Raw genomic sequence first — 19,479 nt, forward strand, 5'->3', positions numbered from 1 at the left:
TCAGTGTAAAAGTAAACAGCATACATTTCTTAGTCTTATTTGATTTGGTTATCAAAGGAAATTATTATGCAAAAGCTGAGTTGGTTGACCTAGACTAGTATTTTTAGCCTCAGGAAAGGGTAAGTTTTTCAAAAGGCTAGTGAGTCTTTGGATGGTAAATAAATAAATTAATGAAACAACTAATAGGCTTGGCCACTGGCATCCTAAAGTCAGAGAAATAAAACAAAAGAGCAAAGATCTGTAGAATAATATCCTTTTTCTAAAAGTCCAGTTTGCAAATAAACCCTTTAATCATGTAAGAGTTATGTTCAGCCACTTAAAACATGAGTAGCACACCCTGAGAAGTCCTCTGGATCCTTTTTCAGTGACCTAAGCTGAAATCACAGAGACTAAATAGCAGCAACATGAATAATTGAAAAGTATCAAAGGGGAAAAGGAGGACATGCAGAAACTCATACTTTCAGTACCAAAAGGTGTATTCACAAATTGCTGCTGCTTTGCAAGTGTGGTTCAAACCCAGACCAAATCAGGTTGCCAGCACCTGATCCACATTTGCATTAACCTGTGCTTACCCAACCTTTTTAGTTTGTTTTCATTACAGACTGCTCTTTAGGGAAAACAAACCAGATGGTCTGCTCTTTCCTTTGATTTTGACTGTCACAAGCATAATTTGCACACTTATCAGGCCGTTCAACCTGTACCTGTGCTTCTTACACTCCTGTAATCTAATCACCTATATCCTTTTTCTCTCTTAACGGCTTGCACAGTGAAGACCTAATATTTCTTTAGCTTTCCTGACATCTCTTTCCTTGCTAAAACTTGACTTTTCTCCTTCTTTCTGAAAAGCACAAGTAGGAGACAGTTGTTCCTCTCCACATCCCCAGTCTAGTTATTTCTTTCGTCCTGACGTAAAGCTCATTAGCCTGCAGCCTGTGCCCACTTTCCACATCGGCTGGCTATCAGAGAAGGAAATGGTTAGGTGCTCCCAAAGAGCAGATACTCCTCATCCTTTGTCTTTTTAAAAACTGTAAACTTATTCACTTTCATACAATCATTCAAAATATTCTTGTAAGGCTTAGACTCACTCTCAGTGACACTAACAGTGACGATTAAGCCAATATTAGCATAATTAATAATGATTTGCATTTTATGACTGTTGTGATATTTTTAAAACACTGTAGAAATCATTTTTTTATTTTAAGTTAGGCACATGCTGTGGATAAAAACTTCAAATCTTTGGATATATTGCATCCTCACTGGTAAAGTTAAACCCCATACTTCAAGGTCAAATTGCAGCAGAACAAGGACTATACATCAAACAGCCTATGTTCCACAAAGCTTGACCCAGAAGCATCTTCAGATAAGGCACCTATTGAAAAACACTGCTTGAGGTGATCTAGTTCTGTATGCTTATCACTTGGGATGACAGAAAAAAACTTGTAAAGACCTTCATTTTGGAATCTCTAGGTTGCCATATCTTGTAAGCTGCTATATGTAGCTTGGTAAATACTTTCAGCCAGTATTTCCCCAGTCAGATATTAGCTTTGTCCATCTGACACATACATCTATGCATCTATGTAAGCGACATTTAGGCAGTAGACGCTCGTACACTCAGAATGAGGAAGACAAATTTGAAACAAAATGTGCAAGAGAGAAGAGAAGTATGCCTGGTAATAAGGTTAAATTTGGTAAACATAAACACATGATGTCCTTAAGCCCCGGGAGACGCCAGAAAAAACAAAACCACACAGAGCAGAGAAAAGAATCGTAAGGTCATATAAGTCATATGTTTGTAGTATTATTTTCATGTAATTGCCCAAATACTTTTTCACATAACTAACCAAGTTACTACAATAAACTTACTGGATCTGTTAGGAAATAATGTGTAGGAGACCTTTTTAGTAGTGGAAATATTTTTTTCCATGTTTACTATTGGAAATAACAATAAACACTCGATTTAACCCAATATCCACTGAAAATGTGGTAGATAAATTTGCATAAAAGTTCAATGATTACCATTACACCAGTGTTATTAGTCTATTCAGATAAATCTGCATATATTAAATGGTCAGAGGTGTCAAACTCATTTTCATCAGGGGCCACGTCAGCCTGGTGGTTGCCTTCAAAGAGTTGAATGTAATTTTAGGAACTCTCCCTCTCCCTTCCTTTGATATGGAAGGTGCACACACATCTTCCCCCCCACCTCCTGCAATGGGGTTAACAGCTTCCTCTGTTTGACCCCAGGGCCAGTTGGCCAGGGTCGTTAAAAGAGAGGAAGAGGAGGCACAGAGGTGCCAAGGAGCCGCTGGGAACCCACAGCCAGGGTGGGGGTGCTTAGAACCTTCAGGGCACCCCACAGCCAGAGTGGGGGTGCAGAGAAGCTTCTGGAGTGCCCACAGTTCGATCTGACAAAGCTACATAAACGGGACCACCAACAAGGTTTAGCTGCTGGTTGTGTGGGCCTCTTGGAGCGCGGGCCAAAGTCTGCAGCCAAGAGCCCTTCCCCTTATGCAGGATGGCTGCCTAAGGTAATCTCCTGGGACCGGGATTCCCCCACCAAGCCATGTGGGTGAGTGATAAAATTTTCTTTAGTAAATCCTCTCAGGATCATGGGTGCTTATTCCGTGCTTAAATATAAGCACGTGTATTTTCTTTAATAATTCCTTAGCAGGTTCAGGCAAGTATATACTTTTCCCGGAGTCAGGGACAGCTCTGGTATTGTTTTTGTTGAGCCACGTGTATGCACACCATGGATCTCCATTGTTATTATTTGCTGCACCTTTAATAATTACCTTGACTTATACTCGAACATGTATATATGTCACTATTGGAGAGCTAAAACCCCGTCTTCCACTGGTTAATCTGCTGCACTTTCTTTACTGAATAAAAGTTTGTTTTGGACCCTGTTGTCTGTCTAAACTAAGTTCAGGGTGCCTCCGTGACAAGAGGGTTGGAAGCGAGTTCCAGTTTAGTGTCACGGGTAACCCCCTTTCCTATTTGCTCTGCTCCCCCTGGTGCACTTGTATAATAGGTTTGGGGCCCTGGATTTGAAGAGGTGAGGATGTGGTACAAGGCCTGCCTACAAGGTCACACAGGAAGAGGCAGTAGACTCCACATCTCAAGACTGCCTCTGATGAGAAAGAAAGAAAGAAGGGTAATTGTAGTAGATGATTCCCTTCTGAGAGAGACAGAGGACCCAGTATGCAGAGTTGACCCTCATCATAGGGAAGTATGTAGTTTACCTGGTGCCCGGATCAGGGACAACACCAGGGCACTTCCCAACCTGGTGCACCTAACAGACTACTACCCGCTACTGATCTTCCAGACAGGTGGGGAGGAAACTGCATCCCGCAGTCTGAGGGGAATGAAGAAAGATTTCAAGGCCTTGAGATGTTTGGTGAAAGACTCTGGAGCACAAGTTATTTTCTCTTCCTTCCTTATATTTTCAGGTCACAACATGGGATGGCATAGAAGAATTCAGTCCATAAATGATTGGCTACAAGTCTGGTGCTACCAGCAGGGCCTTGGGTTCTTCAATAAGAGCTGGTTTTATAAGAGACCAGTCCAGACAGTGATACAGGGGAAAGGTTTATCTAACAGGGGCAAAAGGATGCTTGGACAGGAATTAGAAGGGCTCATTTGGAGAGCTTTAAACTAGATTCAAAGGGGGATGGGGTTGTAGCTGGGCTTGCACCAGTGGGACCGCACTCTAGAACTGATGAAGACTGGGAAGCCTCCCATCCCTAGTGTGAAATCGGTGTCCTCAGCTCCCTCCCTGAAATGCCTGTACACCAATGCACCCAGCATGGGGAATAAGCAGCAGCTCATGGGTAGAAAGTGGTTCTTGGTGTTTTGAAGATGAGTTTGTGTTCATGTGTTCACGTGTCCTTGTGCATACGGATACAGCATGTTCAGCTTTTCACTTTTAGGTGTATTTGGAAGCGATTATGTGTTAAATTCTGATTGAAAGTGAGACATTCATTTTTTATTTGTCAGATGAGTATTTGCTTGCAAGATGTAGATTGAGATTTGAGCTAGGACACTTGAGGCCTTTTTAGATGGAAAGAGATTATATAGTAGAATAAGACTCACCAATTCTGGCAAATGTACTTGTTGAGTACGGTGAGATAAACCAGGCCTCAAGGAATTTCTGTATGTCTTGAGGAGCTCTGTAGCTGCAATACCTCTCCTACATTATGTGCCTTGGAGCAGACTTGGACTCTAAAGGTCTCTGTGAGAGACGCAGTCTTCTAAAGACTCTTTTTAGTCTCAGCACCAAGAATCGTAGGATTTATGACTAATTTTTAACATAGTCCTTCTAAACAGTTTTCTGTTCAATTACCATTGTGCTTTTAGCTAACGCTATGAACTTAGGTTTAAAAGAAATTTTAGGTTTAGAAATTTTAGGTTTAAAAGAAATGGAGCAATATGGGTAACAGTCCTTTGAGTACTAAGCTGTATTCATTCATCAGTGAATTTGAACAGAGATCCTCATTTATTCCACATTTTTAAACATAATAAGTAATTTAAAAATACAACAAACCTTTGTATTAAAAAAAAAAAAAAATATAAAAAACCCCAGCACTGTCAGGTATCTGGCAGTATTACCAGGAATTGGTGACTGTGTTGTTTGTGTATGCATTCAGTATCAGACACTGTGGCTTCAGCTGACTTTTTTGGCCAGGTCAGGAGCATGCATGTTCTTTAATTTCTTGCGCTTGTTTTCCAGACTAGAAAGCACAACTGTAGAAAGATGTCGGCTTTAGGTCATATCCTGTCCACATTGCAAAACCACACCAGGGCACAGATGACTTTATTTAGGCCAGGTACACATTCGTCTCAGCTCTTCTGGAACTGTTGTAATGACAGGTGCTGAGCAGCACAAACTGCAGAAGAAGCAATTTCTTCCATTTTCTCTTTTTTTTTTTTTTATTTTTTTTCATTAGGTAATTTGATGTAGAAAAATAACTTCAAAGTACAATTTTTACACATATTGTTTTATGGGCTTGAAATGAATCCTGTTTTTCTTTTCTGTTTCTTTTATATACATTTTTGGAAGTGCAGTTTTTCTTCCAATCTGCTATTTAATATAATGGCCTGATCTTACTCCAAAGACAGAGAATTTAGAGTGGATCAGTGTGGCACTTTGTGAGAAGAAGCTTCAGCAAGAGAAAAGAACTCTGAATCTGTTCTTTGTCTGTTTGTTGAGATGCTACCATTGTAGCTTACATGGTTTCTAGGTGCAGTGTGAAAGGCATGATTTTACATGCTGGCATTTGTTTAGCTTGGGCAAGCACCTGCATGTTGGGGTTTACCTAGGACTGTCAAAAATGTGGTGAATCATTTCGGAGAGGACGGAATAAAAAAGCTTTCATCATGCCATTTCCTTTAAGTTTTAGTTCAGTGATGTATTTCCTTATTCCACAGTTTGTGTTACCTGCTTATATTAAAATCTAATGTAAAAATATAGTTTCTCACCATAAAATCATTTCCTTCCTAATGCATCAGAAGCTGCTGACAATAAAATGGAAAAACATACACTTCTGTCTCCTTATCTAAGAATTGTTTTGTCATTATCTCTGATTTGCCTAATTTTTCTGGTAACAGAGTCTTGTTTTATACTTTTAACAGGTTGACATAGGAAGTATAAGTAACTGTATACAACATAGGCCTAGAGGACCTTTCTGTTATAATGATAAATTACGTTGAGATTTTTGAAGCTTGGTGGCCCAGCCTAGTATTTTCCTGTATGTTGCTATTATTGTGGGAGTTTCAGAATTCTGAAATTTTTTTATTTGGATGAGTGTACTGATGCATTTTCTCATGCTCTGGTAAATATAAATCTTGCAAGTCTTATTGCTTAAATTACATCTGTCAAATTAGAAATCACACAAGCCTAGACACAGTGCAATTTATGCATATTCAATCGACAGCCTGCCAGCCAGTTATGAGCTTTTAACACTGTAGCATACTTTTATGCAGAACAAAAAGTTAATACATAGAGCCTAACATTTCTTACAACTTATTGCATCTGACACATTTTGTTTTTATTTATAATACGTATGTACTTTTTACCTTCCTGAAGGAATTAGGATTTAAAAGATTGCTTTGCCACATGTTACAGGAAAACGCATAATTCTTGTGTGAGGAAACCTTTTGTGTTCAAAGTCTTTATTAATCACAGATATCTCTCAGCAGTTTGAAAATTGAAAGATTTATGGGAGTCATTCTGTAGGAATGCTTGGAAATGATTACTGCATGTTTATCCCAAATAACCTGGTATTTCCCTGCTTTTGTTTACTTACAAGCTTAATTGACTTGCTTGTACAAAGTCTCTGGATCTACTGTGCCTAAAATATGGCTCTAATCTCGCAGCCGTTGTTTCTGTGAAAAATTCTTGTTGAGGTGATTAGGCTCTGTGAAATAATAACCATTTGTGGGAGCAGAGGTTGCCACATCATGTTCAGATCTGATCTGGGCTGCAGCACTTTTTTTTCCTTTCAGCTATGTATTTTGTTGGAAGATCAACGAAGCCATGCAAATGACAGTAACATACTGTAAAGAAGAGTATGTCTCACTATTTCTATCATCTTGTATCATGTGCCAGAGAGACAGCTGTTTTCTCCCCTACTATGAAGACATAGATGCATATTAAACTGTTGTTTCTGGCTGCCTTTCAGAACAATAAGAAACTACACACCTGTCAGCTCTTGGCAAGCAGGAATAGCAAAATTACTAACTTTGTTTCCACAGCATTCTCTCACTGACAAACACACCATTGGCTTCATTTTTCTCTCCATCACTTCTCAAAAGGTTTAGATTTCTCCCTAGAGGCACAGAAGAATTAAGCAGTTTTACTACTGCTTCTCATAAACGGCCTATTTTTTAGAAAGGGTACATTTTAATGCTAGGCTTGCTTTATTACTACTTTTCTTATGGAACATTTTTTCTGCCAATCAGTGTTTTGCATCTGTAAGCCTTTGTGCTATATAGTATCCTGCTTTCCTAAGGCAATCCAAAAAAACTGCAAGCTAATGGCTCATTTAGTGATCAGTTTGTCACATAATATTCACAGATGTTTTTCTGGTGGTACAATGCTGGTAATACCCATGTGAATGATTCCTTCTCATGTGTGGCTAGGTACAAGATTTGTTTTGTAAAGTGTAGTGCTGAGTTCTCCAGCAGCCAAGTTTCTCTCTTGCCTGTCAAGCTTTTAATCCTGGCATTCAGTTTTCAAAATTAAATGTGAATAAGCATAGAAGAAAATTTCTGTCCTCAAGGAGTTGCCATAGATGACTAGGATAGATTTAAGAGCTGATTTTTAGTTTTGGCTCTGCGTCTCATGCTTTTGTGATCTTAGGTAAATCATTAAAGTTATAAGAAAGCTGGTTTTGGGTTTGGTTTGGGTTTTGGTTTTTTGTTTTGTTTTGGGTTTTTTTGTCATTTTTGTTTGTTTATTTTTTTGGTTTTTTATTTGGTATACTAACAATAAAACCAAACTGAAAACAAAGCTGGTTCAAGACACTTTACAAAATTATTAAACACTTCTCCATGTTGTTTCTGCCCCCACTTCTCCCCTCTTTCCAGTTCTCACAGCTCCCTCCCACTGCCCCCCCAGGCTAAAAGCACAAACCAGGAATTCCTCAGAAAGTCTTTTACAAAGAATGTTGAAAACTTTGAAGACATTAATCTGAAATGATCTGTCAAAGATCCAGAAGAATGGAATCTAACTGAACTTTAACTACTTTATCCTACTTAAGCCGGAACAGAACTGCTGAGCCGAGCAATTTAAGATTCCCACAGCTGCACTAGCTATGTTTTCGTTCATGGTACTCAATTGTTTCCATTAGCCTGAAAAGGGTTATAAAACCTACAATCAATTTAGTTACTGGGGCATTGTGTTTTGAATACCATTTAATAGGGTGTGACAAAAACACATAATTTCTCCACATGTTCTTACATTGCAAGCAGATTTTGCTTGGTACAAGGCAGTGCACCAAATGTTCTGGACAGAGAAATGTTCAGCAGAGAAAGCACTGGAATACAGGAATAATATCAAACAGCTAGAATGCCCAGGGCATGACAAGAATCTTAAGTACAAGAGATGAGCACAAAGGAATAATAGGAATCTTTATCATTCATTTGCTCATCAGCTCCACATTTGCTATGGATAGAAATCATTAGATTTGTTTAATGTAGGGGAAAAGAATAGATTCAAAAACTGGAAACATGAGTGAACCCAATTGGACAAGAATATATTTAATACTAATAATAATAATCAGAGATTGCTGAATATGATGAACAGCTGTGGGCAGAAGGAGGAGGATTCTTCCTTTCTTACAATGAACTCAGTGACTTGGATTACTTTCTCAGCCTAATGCACCCACAGCATTTTTGTTACATGAATAACCACATTTATTTTAATAAGACTTCTTGATAGGGGAGGACAGATTGATTTACTCACCTTTACTAATGCTCGTAATCTGTTTATATACCATACCTCTTTACAGTGCAGGCACTTTAGCTTGTGTTTTGTATTCACAGTGTACCTTAAATCAGTATTGCATGGGAAAATGAGACTGTTTAATAAGGAATTGTGAGTAAACATGTTCAAACAAGTTGTAAGATAACATGTTCCTAAGTGGTGATGTGGAAAACAAAACATTGACCCATGACAGCATGTGCCTAACTGTGTTTTGGTGGCTCTGTATTTTGTGCTGAGATATGCTGTAAAACATATGAATTATGACCATCAGAAAGGAAGTAAATTTGGTTTCTGACACTGTATGAGTTTAATTTTCTTTCCTAGATGTTTTATTGTTTCTTAATTTAAACTTAACACTTTTAAAGAGGAACTAAAAAAAAAAAAAAACTGACAAATTTCACTTTGAATCTAGAAATGCATTATAATGTTAACAAGCCAGCTCCTTGTTAACCAGTGCTGTAAGGTAAGGAATGAAGCAATGATCAGGGTGAAATTGGATTGTGTTGGTTGTAGTGCACTGATTTCAAGGTGGGCTTTTTAAATCTGATTTGTTCTTGCTAGTATTTTTAATATCCCCTTTTAGAAATCTTAAAAATTAGATGCGAATGGCTCCACATTGAATTTTTAAGCAGAGAACATTAGATGCTGCTAAAGGAACATGTCATAGACATTTCTAAGCTTCTCTTTAGCATGCATTGTGGTTATTTAAGTACTACATGGCAATAGATGATATCACTAGTATTTTGTAAGATGATGATAATAAAAGCCTCATTTGCTTTACTTGATGCATAAAAGTAGCAAGAATTAAACCTGTTTGAGAATTGCTGCATAATCTTTTTATGCAACAATATTTAAGATGCGAAAATGTTGGTTCCAAAGTGCAGTTTGTTGGCCTAACTGAAGCTAGCTGTTGTAAAGCAGAGAAAAATCACACAAAAACAGAGCTCAAGGGGTATTAGAGAGACTATATAAACCATCCTGTCTTCCCAAAGCTGAACAAAGTGTCCATTCCACCCAAGGGTGTAACCTTGATCTGTTCTTACACATTTTAATAGAGGAAACTTAGCAGCTTTCTACATCTATTCCAGTCCTTCTCTGGACTTTCTATTGCAGAAGTTTGCTTTATACCTAACCTGATCTCCCTTACCCAAACTTAACTCTATACCTTTTCTCAAACTTGACTTTCATTTGTTTGTACTTGGGTTTTACAGAAGAGAGTTATATTGCATCTCTTCTGTTCTCTCCTATCACCATAACACTCATCACCATTTCTTGATTTCCTCTCGTCCTATTGCTTGTTACTTGGGAGAAGAGACCAACACCCTCCCTGTTACAACCTCCTTTCAGGTAGTTATTCTGCTGGCCCCACAAATTCTGATACAAGCCAGGATGCTGTTGGCCTTCTTGACCACCTGGTCACACTGCTGGTTCCTGTTCAGCCAGCTGTTGACCAACAACCCCAGGTCCTTTTCCACCAGGCAGCTTTCCAGCCACGTTTCTCCAAGCCTGTAGCCTTGCAATGGGGTTGTTGTGACCCAAGCGTAGGACCTGGCACTTGGTCTTCTTCCACCTCATACAAGTGGCCTCAGCCCATCAATCCAACCTGTTCAGATCCCTCTGTAGAGCCTTCCTACCCTCAAGCAGATCAACACTCCTGCTCAACTTGCCGTCATCACTTGGTATCTACCTAGTCACTTCAATGCTCTTGTTTCAGTTGAGCACATTATACAGGCCAACAGGATCTTCTAGGGCTTTCTACAGGGTGAAGGAATTCCTCTGTTTGTTTGTTGCATCCCAGAGTCCAGTGCTGATGAATTACCTTCTGTTTGTGGTTTCTCCTTATCCCCAGAGCCAGTTACCACCTGGCCAGTATGATATATCTGCTATATGGCTATCCAGAAGCAAAAGCAGAATTTTATTTCTATTTTTATTAAACTAAAAATTCTTTTTCTTCTTTGCCATGTGTCAAATCCATGCAATCCTTACAATTTCAAATTGTACTTTCTAGTATGAATGAAAATTTTATACCTGAATCAGTACACAGCAATTTTAAATTTTCAGATATCATTTTTTTTTTGTGATAATCATTATTGAAAACCTCACAGATAACTGATTTGTATTTTACTGTCCTTTTTTGCCTATCCTTTCTATGCCACGCTGTAGCTTGCTTTTTACCTGTAATGTACTTTTTTATTAAGGAACTGCTAAATCTGTGAAGTATTTTCCTCTTAGCTTCGTATACACAGGGTGCAATCTACTGCTTATCTGAAGTTTCCTTTACAAAAATGAGTTGTCACTATTTTGTTAGTTTTCTCACATAAAAATGTCTGGTTACAGATAACATTGTTCAGTACATGTAGTAACTATTTGATTTGAAGTGCTAAAATACTTCTGAAAAAACAATAATTGTCATGGCTAACTTTGTTTTTTAGGCTTGGTTTCTGTGAAAGGGTTTTTAGAGCAAAATAGCTCATCTGTTTTTGCAGAAAGGCTTTCAGGGTTTAGCAACCCATTAACTATTTTTTTATCTTTCTAGTGTTGGGATCCACATGCAAAAGCAAATAGGGACATGGATGTGTAGATGTAGTGTGATCACTTGTGTCATACAGAAAGGGTAAATAGCAGCATTTTGACTCTATCATACCTGTGTAATATGTTAATAGAATTTTTTGAGCAAATTATACAACAACTGGTAATAGAGATGAAGATCCTGTAAATGAGTATAACTTTGGAAATGCAAGGAAATCAAAGAGGTTACCGTAGCTTGGGTCTATTCAGTATCTAGAAGGGATTTTTTAAAGAAATAATATTTTTATAGTTTCAAAAATATCTGTAATTTGGAAAAAAAAACAGTTAATAGCATGATTGAGAATGGACTTTTTTATGGAGAAATGTTAAGAAGGAGTATAATTGCTGTTGAAATGCTGAGGGCAAAAAAAAAGATTACTTCACTGAAGTGTGTTGGGTAACGTTGCTTCTTAACTGCTATACAGTTCAGTTCCTACTAAACTAGTATAGAAATAAAGGGAAATGTTTGGAAATTTTACATAAACTTCTACTCCTAAAACACTTAATGATTGTAGAAAACTTTCCATTTTTACTGAAATACAAAAGAACATTGAAGTATGAGTACGTAAGTGTTAATTTTATCAATATTTCCAGGTAAGAAGCATTTTGAATAAGAGTAAAGGACTTTTTGACTCCATAGTAATGAAATAATCTAAACTAAATAAGGTCTGAGACTGATTTGATCCTAGCCAATACTGCTGCATTTGTTATAATGTTTTCTACAGATGTTTGGGAGCTGTAATAGTTTGATGTAATCTCTGATGTGTCAAGATGGAGACAATGCATGTAAAGACTCTACTTCTGTCATGGGAAAGAGTGCTAGAGAGCAAGTGACCGTTGTCTCAAATACAAACTATGTGGGAATCCAAATAAACTGAAACATGAAGATTTTGCAGGGGAATGTAATAAGTGGAACTGACAGTGTAATAGCAACAAGGCAATGTACAACACTCTTGACAAGTTATGGAGCACACAAATTTTTAAATGCTGAAGCAGCTCAGTCCAATGGACTTTAAATATTTTGAATAGCCTAACTATGGAGTACAATTACTAGAGCAGGTGGGGAAGAGAAGATGGGAAGGAGGAAGTGTTAACACTTGTTACTCAAAAGATGTAAAATTTCACAAACTCCAACAAATATAACAGCAGTAGTTTAATCTTTAAAAAATGCCCTTTTGTTAAACATAATCCTTGGCCATTGGAATAAGGGACTCACACTTAAACTCTTGACGAGGAAGGGTTTGTGCTGATGTGCTCAGTTTTGTGGTGGAGTGACTGATGTATCAGCCTACTTAACATATTTGATATGGAAAGAGAGCAAGACCCATGGCAAAAAGGCATTAGTGCACACGGTATGATTCCATCAGTATCTAGGTTGTCCTGGATGTTTGCTAGATGAAAATGAGATAAAACATTACCAAATACATTTTAAACTCTATGCAGTTTCACACAATTGTTGAAGAAAGTTGACTAAAGGTGGCACGAATAGCTTATGAAGACACAGCATTGTGAAATTTGATTGTGATTTGTGCTGGTCATCTATACGCATGTGGCTCTGAAAATGCGGTTCTCAGCTGACTGATACATGCCTACCATACTGATGAACTAGCACCTAGTTGTGTCCATGAAAGGGTCCTTCTAGAGAAATTTTACAGTTATAAATATTAAATCAGTTCTACATTAACTGAAACAACTGCGTTTTGGTTGGGTGTTTTTGTTTTTTCCTCTGTGTGTGTGTTTTTTGTTTTTGTTTTTGTTTCTTTCCCCAGGAAGGGAGTGCTTGTGTGAGTTTTTCAAGATTTTCAAGACTTAAGTTGTTTTCAGTTGTCATCTTCCCCCATCTTTTTACTAATGCTTTTTTTTTTCTTTAGGTTAGTGAGAAAAAATAGAGAGTATACACCCAAATTATTCCAATTAATTAGTCGACTTCAAGTGCGCTTTCTTAAAATACAGTTGTCTACTATAATTGTTTGTCATATCTCCCAGCTGGTTAAACTGCACATGACAAATCATAGTAAATCTGAGTTTTTGTGTTTGAAAACCAAATTTCTGTAAATGATGCAGTCACTACCTGTGAAATACCCTTGTTTAATAAGGACCTGTAGAAGCCATGCTCTGAGTATGACTATATTAAACTGCAGATGGTTTGCAGATTATGTTATTGATCATCTTTTGCAAGGTCCTGAGACAAAATTTTGCAGATGAGATTATATCTGAATCCTTAAATATGCTGCAAGAGACATCTCACATTCCAGACTTCATTGTGGTTCTGCTCCTCATTCTTTTGGTACATCACTTGCTATTACTGAACTGAGAGCAATTATAATTTCACACCATTGTTGGTTTCCAATCTTTTGGTAAACAAGATGCATCTGAGAGAATGGAGACCCTGCTACCATACTTGTTCAAGGACAACACAGGGTCTCCAGGCCACATATATGTGTAGCAATGCTTTTAGCATGTTGGACACCACTCATTTGGCATCCTGATAGGGCAGTGAGAGGCAGTGAAAGCTTCTGGCTCGTGTTTCTGTCTCCTCGCTTGCTTTGCAGCATCAGAACGATTCCACTGCTTGAAATATTGTTTTTCATGAGTATATAGTATGGGAAGGAGGGGTCAAGAAGCTCAGAGGAGTGGGAAATATATATAATGGACAAATCAGAGTTTTTAGTGGCTCATCTTCTTTTTTTGAATTACATGTCTCTCTACTAGTCATTGGATAAAATATATAATCAGGTTTAAAAAGACAATAGTGAATAAAGGGATGCAGTTTTATGTTCTCGGACACTGAGGAAGTGCTGGACAAAGCTTCTGCTGACCATGTCGTCTTGCTCTCAGACATGAGGAGGAGAAGGAGAAGAGGTCATAAATTTCATGATGGAGGTAAAAACATTCTCCATGGAAAGTTCTCCAAGAAGTACAAATTCATGAGAGTGAGTCTCGTGGACTTTATTACAGTATTATGTCAACCCCACAGAACAATTTTTAAAAATAAGTATTCTATAAAGACACCTTTCAGTTTTAACTAACTTTAAGTTAAATGCATTTACATTTGTTAAATACTTTTACCCAACTAGAATTAGTTAATTTTATTGTTGTTGAATGCGATGTTCTGTGATTTAAATGAGAGTTTGCTAGTTGATAGATTTCACTGAACAATATTGACTTTCATCCTTCTTATGGAGATATAAAAATTTAGCAGAACAAAAGTTAATTGAAATATCTGCTGAAACTTTACTCAATAATATAAATAAAGTTTATAGCTATTTTTTTCTAAATTAAATGAAAAATGTGCAAGATGTTTATTCACAGTCAGAGTACTATTACTTTGAGAATTCATTTCAGACTAGATATAGTGGAAGGAGATTAGAAAAAACAGAACTTTAAAGCAAATAAAACAGATTTTGAAAATACTTTAGAAAGATGGTTAAAGTTTTCTGAGAATCCAAATACCAGATATCACATAGCTTGAAAGTTCTTGAAGCTATTGCCTTCTTTCAGAAATGTTAGGTATGAAGTTTATTATCACATATGTGACTTGGTTATAATGCAGTGTACTTTATTAATATCCTGATCGGGGTTATGTTAATGGATCTACTGCCTTCTTCATCCTTGAAACTACAGATACCTTTGGCTGAGTTTTATAAAACGTGCTCCCAAAGCATTATTATAAAACCAAGCATGCTCATTGTATGCAGAAAAGTAAGAAGCTGTATTCACAAGGCTTGTGATTATGTACAACCACATAGTTATGTCTACATTTTGGAAATAAAGTGAGCTGTTTGGACTTGTAGATCCTTACCTGGTCTAACTTCTATGCATACAATAGATCTCTTGCTTTGCAAAACTAGCTTCATATTTCTAACAGAATGAGAAACAGATTCAGTAAAGTGTTTGACCTGTGAAGATATGTAACTAATGTAATTTTATGGCATTATGTAAACAATAGAAATTTGGAAAGCTGAATGAGAGTATATTAGCTACCAAGATGGTACCAATCATCTTAAGAAGTTTTTTGACTGTAAAAATTGTTAGTTATGAGGAAATAATTAATTTAGCTCATATCTCTGTAATGAAAATAATATCCTTTACAGAAGAAAGCTCTCACTCTGCACTTTCCTTAAAAAACCTATTTTATTCAAAGAGCCTGTTTACTTTCTGTTGGTGCTAGCTGTAGAGATGTCAAGCAGACACCACAATAGATAAAGTATCTGTTTAAAATAAAAAATCTGCTGCTGTAAGAACTTTGTTGTTGCTGTTGTTGTTGTTGTTGTTGTTGTTGTTGTTGTTGTTGTTGTTGTTGTTGTTGTTGTTGTTGTTGTTGTTGTTACACAGATCCTGGACCACCATGGCACAGAATGTGAGTAACCTGTGTTTTCTTGCAGCCTTCTATTTAACAAGCTTATTGAAATTGCTGTAGCCTTGCCCACTTTCAATCAGTACCCTCATTTTTTCAACAACATCTGGATTAAGCTGAATCTTGCCATTTTCCATACTTTATATGATGGCCTCTGATCCTCAGACTTTGTAATCTATATTCTCTCAATCACTGTGAATCTTATAAGTACCTGCTTCAATGAAGAAACTGGTTACTTAGTTCAGTTGTATGGTGATGTTGATTCCGTCTTGCAATATGAGCAGCATTCTGTTTGTCTTGTACCCAGTGTAATTTAATTTGTTATGGTTTATTTGGCGCATTATAATTTTAAACATATTGAATTCATTTATTTGTTTTTATATGTGTATAATGGAATTTAATCTTTTCTGTGCATTGAGTTACTTGTGCAAGCTGGTTTTGAAATGTTGGTACTAAGGTGTTTACTGGATCAAACTATGTTGTTTAAAACTGTATCTCAGTTTTTGGCAGTTTGGATGACATAAGAATAGCACACCACAAAGGTAATGGAAAACAAAAAACTAAAGGGAAGAAAAAAAAATCAAATTGCAACAAATGAGAATTATTCCAATTTCTGCAGTTATTAATGGCATGTGTTAGAAATAAGGCTGATTTTAGAATTTATGCAGAGCTTTCTTTTTAATGAAATAAATAACTTACGCTTTTTCTATGGATAAACAACATTTAATCCAATTTCTTTTATTCCTTAAACACGTGTTCATTAGAGCATAAGCAAAACAGCGCTGGGTGTGCGGGGGATTCACTCCGCCCAACATGCACACTTTTAACAATAAGAAGTGTGCTTAAATACAGTATGGTATTACATATTCATAATGAACCAGGAACGCCTCTACATATTCATGACTTTCCCCGCTTTTTATTAAAATTAGTCTCAGATAACCATTTACATATTCCCCTCCTTGACCCTCCCCTGTTGCGCCTGCGCAATGTCACTTGGCAAATTTGAGGAAGGGTCTTTAGGGGTCTTTGGATGAAGGCTCCTTCAGCTTCGTCACAGTGGACTTTTTACCTTTGGCTCATTAGAAGGAACTGGCTGGAATCCAAGCTACCAAACCGACTGGAACCAGACTGGTGCCTCCTTTTTGCTGTAAATCTTGGCTATCTTGTCTCCTCAAGGTTGCAGCTGGTGCTGTAAAACTTCTTATCTCGGCATTTAATGAAGTCCTGCTTTGGTTTTTTTTACCACAATTAGTTACATACAACTCTAAACTAGATATTAATTATGTGGTTTAAAATGTTAGCTTGTTAGTAGGCCCTTATTATATAGTTGCTTAACCCTTAAAATGTTAGTTCGCTCTATCAATATAACTTCCTAAACAAGTTTCATAACTTTTTACATAGAACTTAACCACCTTTCCCTTTTCCAAGTTCAGAGTCCGTGCCTCGTTTGGTTATACCTGTAAACATTAAACATCTTAGCACGAATCACAACTGCATTTTTCACATTAACATGAAAAATTCATATTAATTATCTTAAAATATTGGAAAGAATCACTTTCCCAAAATTACAAACTCTCCTTCTAGAAATGAGGCTATTAAATTATTTGCTCTAAGGTAGCTGTTGCTTCCAGGGCTGCAGTTGAAACCTCACTGTATATTTTCTCCAATGGTTTTGTGCTTTTCTCTGGAACACGAGAGCCAAGTTTTTCTGCTGTTCTCTATGGTGTAACCAAATATTTTAGGCTGTTGTTTTGTTTTGTTTTGTTTTTTTAAAGGGATGTACTGAAGAGCAACTGATCTGTTTCCATTCATAAATCTCAAAGGCTATTCGCTCCAATGCTTTAGCAAAAAGACTTCTAATTGCATCAGAAGTATAAAAAGTTAAATTCACAAGTGTTTGTTTGCTTTAATTACTCTGACCTTCATTTCAAAATTTGTATCTGTTGAATCAGGGGAATTTTCTCCTCCAACTAGTTTTCTTAAGCCTGTAGACATTTGGAGTTTCTTTTCCTTTGCATGTATGTTCTTCCTGACCGTAATCTCTGAGTTTGCTCAGAAAATTGTTCTCCATAAGCACTTCGAGGAAACCTGCAACCTTTAAACTATTCAGGTCAAGTACCACCAGAAGGCCCTGTTATATCCTGGTACAAAATGTATAAAAGGTGGGGAACATAAGCACAAACTGTCCTGTCACTGTGCTTTACCTCACATGAGGGAACCAAAAGAACACTCTTTGCAATACCATCATGCCTCTTGTGGGGTCCAGAAGGCCAATACTGAAACTGCTGGCATTTTTTTTCCAATATTGCATTGAGTCTTGTTACTGGACTCCTGCTTGTCCAGCCAAGTCCTTGTTGGCAAATGTCCCTTCAGCCTCTACGAAAGGGACGATGTTAGCAAGCTTTCTGTTGTAGTTCATTCACCAATCCATTCTTTCTTCTTCTCTTCATTTTATAACTGAGTTAAACATTCATTTAGAAGGGATTCTTTTGGTCCCTTCATGACTGAACCAACTCAGCTAGGAAGGTAAATGTGAAAGCTACTACGCTTTTCTGTCGAGCACCTCAGTTAGTCACTTGCTCATATCGGATTTCATTGAAATGGTCTCCTCTATTCTCTACCACATGCTTGTACTTTTCCCCCACGCAAGCCTTAAGATTTGTGGCATTTTTTATAGTAATTATCAATAGGGGAAATATATTATGCCAGAAGTCAAACGAGAATGTAGACAGTGAACCAGCTGTGTAATAGCTGGTTGTAGTTCAGGAGGGCTGTAAATAATCACTGAGAGTACCCTGAAGCACAATTCATTTTGACAGTGATGGACTCATTGGTTAGAAGTTTTAAGATGACCTTTATCCAGTGGTAGGTTATGGATACCCTTCTAAAGCTGCAACGCGGGGATGTCATAATTTGGCGTAATTCTCTTTAGACTGTTAAAGCTAATAATAATCACAACTAACAGCAACGTGTTGGTTCTTCACTGACAAGGTGACAAAGTCTTTGAAAATCTCCCATTGCTGACAACACAGAATAAATGCATGCTGAAGTATTGTGATTGTGTTATAGCTGTGTTTGTCTAAAACTGTAAGTGAGGAGAAGTTTGGTGATTTGTTAAGCCAAGTAATACAGTTGGAAAAACAGAAAATCCATAATGTATTGAAACAAGAGTGGATTCTCCAAACTTCAGAAAAACACTGAAAGTTCTTCTAGGATGTTTAGGGAACACATATGTTCATTTACAATGACACATTTTTTCTTTAAACATTGCTGCATGTATTTCTTTGTGAATAAACCAAAATTGTTTAAATGAGATTGTTAGGATTTCTTTCTCTGTGTTTCAGAATGTCTACATTTACACAAATGAACATTGTACTTTCCGGAAAAAGACATAGCATACAAATTTGCTGGATGAAGAAGGATAATCCAACTAATTTATTTTCTGAGTATGTAGCACACTGGCTGATTAACCCTACTAGCATCTTCCTTCCACTTCCAGGGTGTAGGTCTGGGAAGGGATTTAGTGAGAGACAAATCCTTTGTTTTTGAGAAAATGTTCATTCTGATTTTTCCATTGGAAAACAGTGATAAGTAGTACAATCCCATGTGTAAGGGTGAATGTGAGTGGCCTATCTATGTACATATGCTTGATATCTAAAATCTTTAGCAGTGATGTTGTGGGAAAGGCAGAGGTAGAAGGAATAACGAGTTTCCAACACGAACATGTTGGAGACTTCTGGTAAAGACAGTTATTTCAACTACGGACAGCAGCATTTTTGGGGCATAGACCACACAACCGGGATTTGTATGTGTGGTTTAAAAACCGAGCAGAATGGGAAGGAGTAGAGAAAGATGTGAGCAATGATGAGTCTCAGTAGCTTGTATGGTTTTTCCATATTTTATGAAACAAATAGCTGTTGAAATCTGAGTACACAGAGCATGTAGTAGATTTAGTAACGACAAGCAGTGTCAGCACACCATAATTAACAGAGTGGTATAATTTGTAAGGAATGTACTATGCAGTTTAACGCCAACGCAGAAAGAAGGGAAGGAGAGGAAGAATTGTTAG

This window comes from Columba livia, chromosome Z (assembly GCF_036013475.1).
Source record: "Columba livia isolate bColLiv1 breed racing homer chromosome Z, bColLiv1.pat.W.v2, whole genome shotgun sequence".
Taxonomy (NCBI): Eukaryota; Metazoa; Chordata; class Aves; order Columbiformes; family Columbidae; genus Columba; species Columba livia.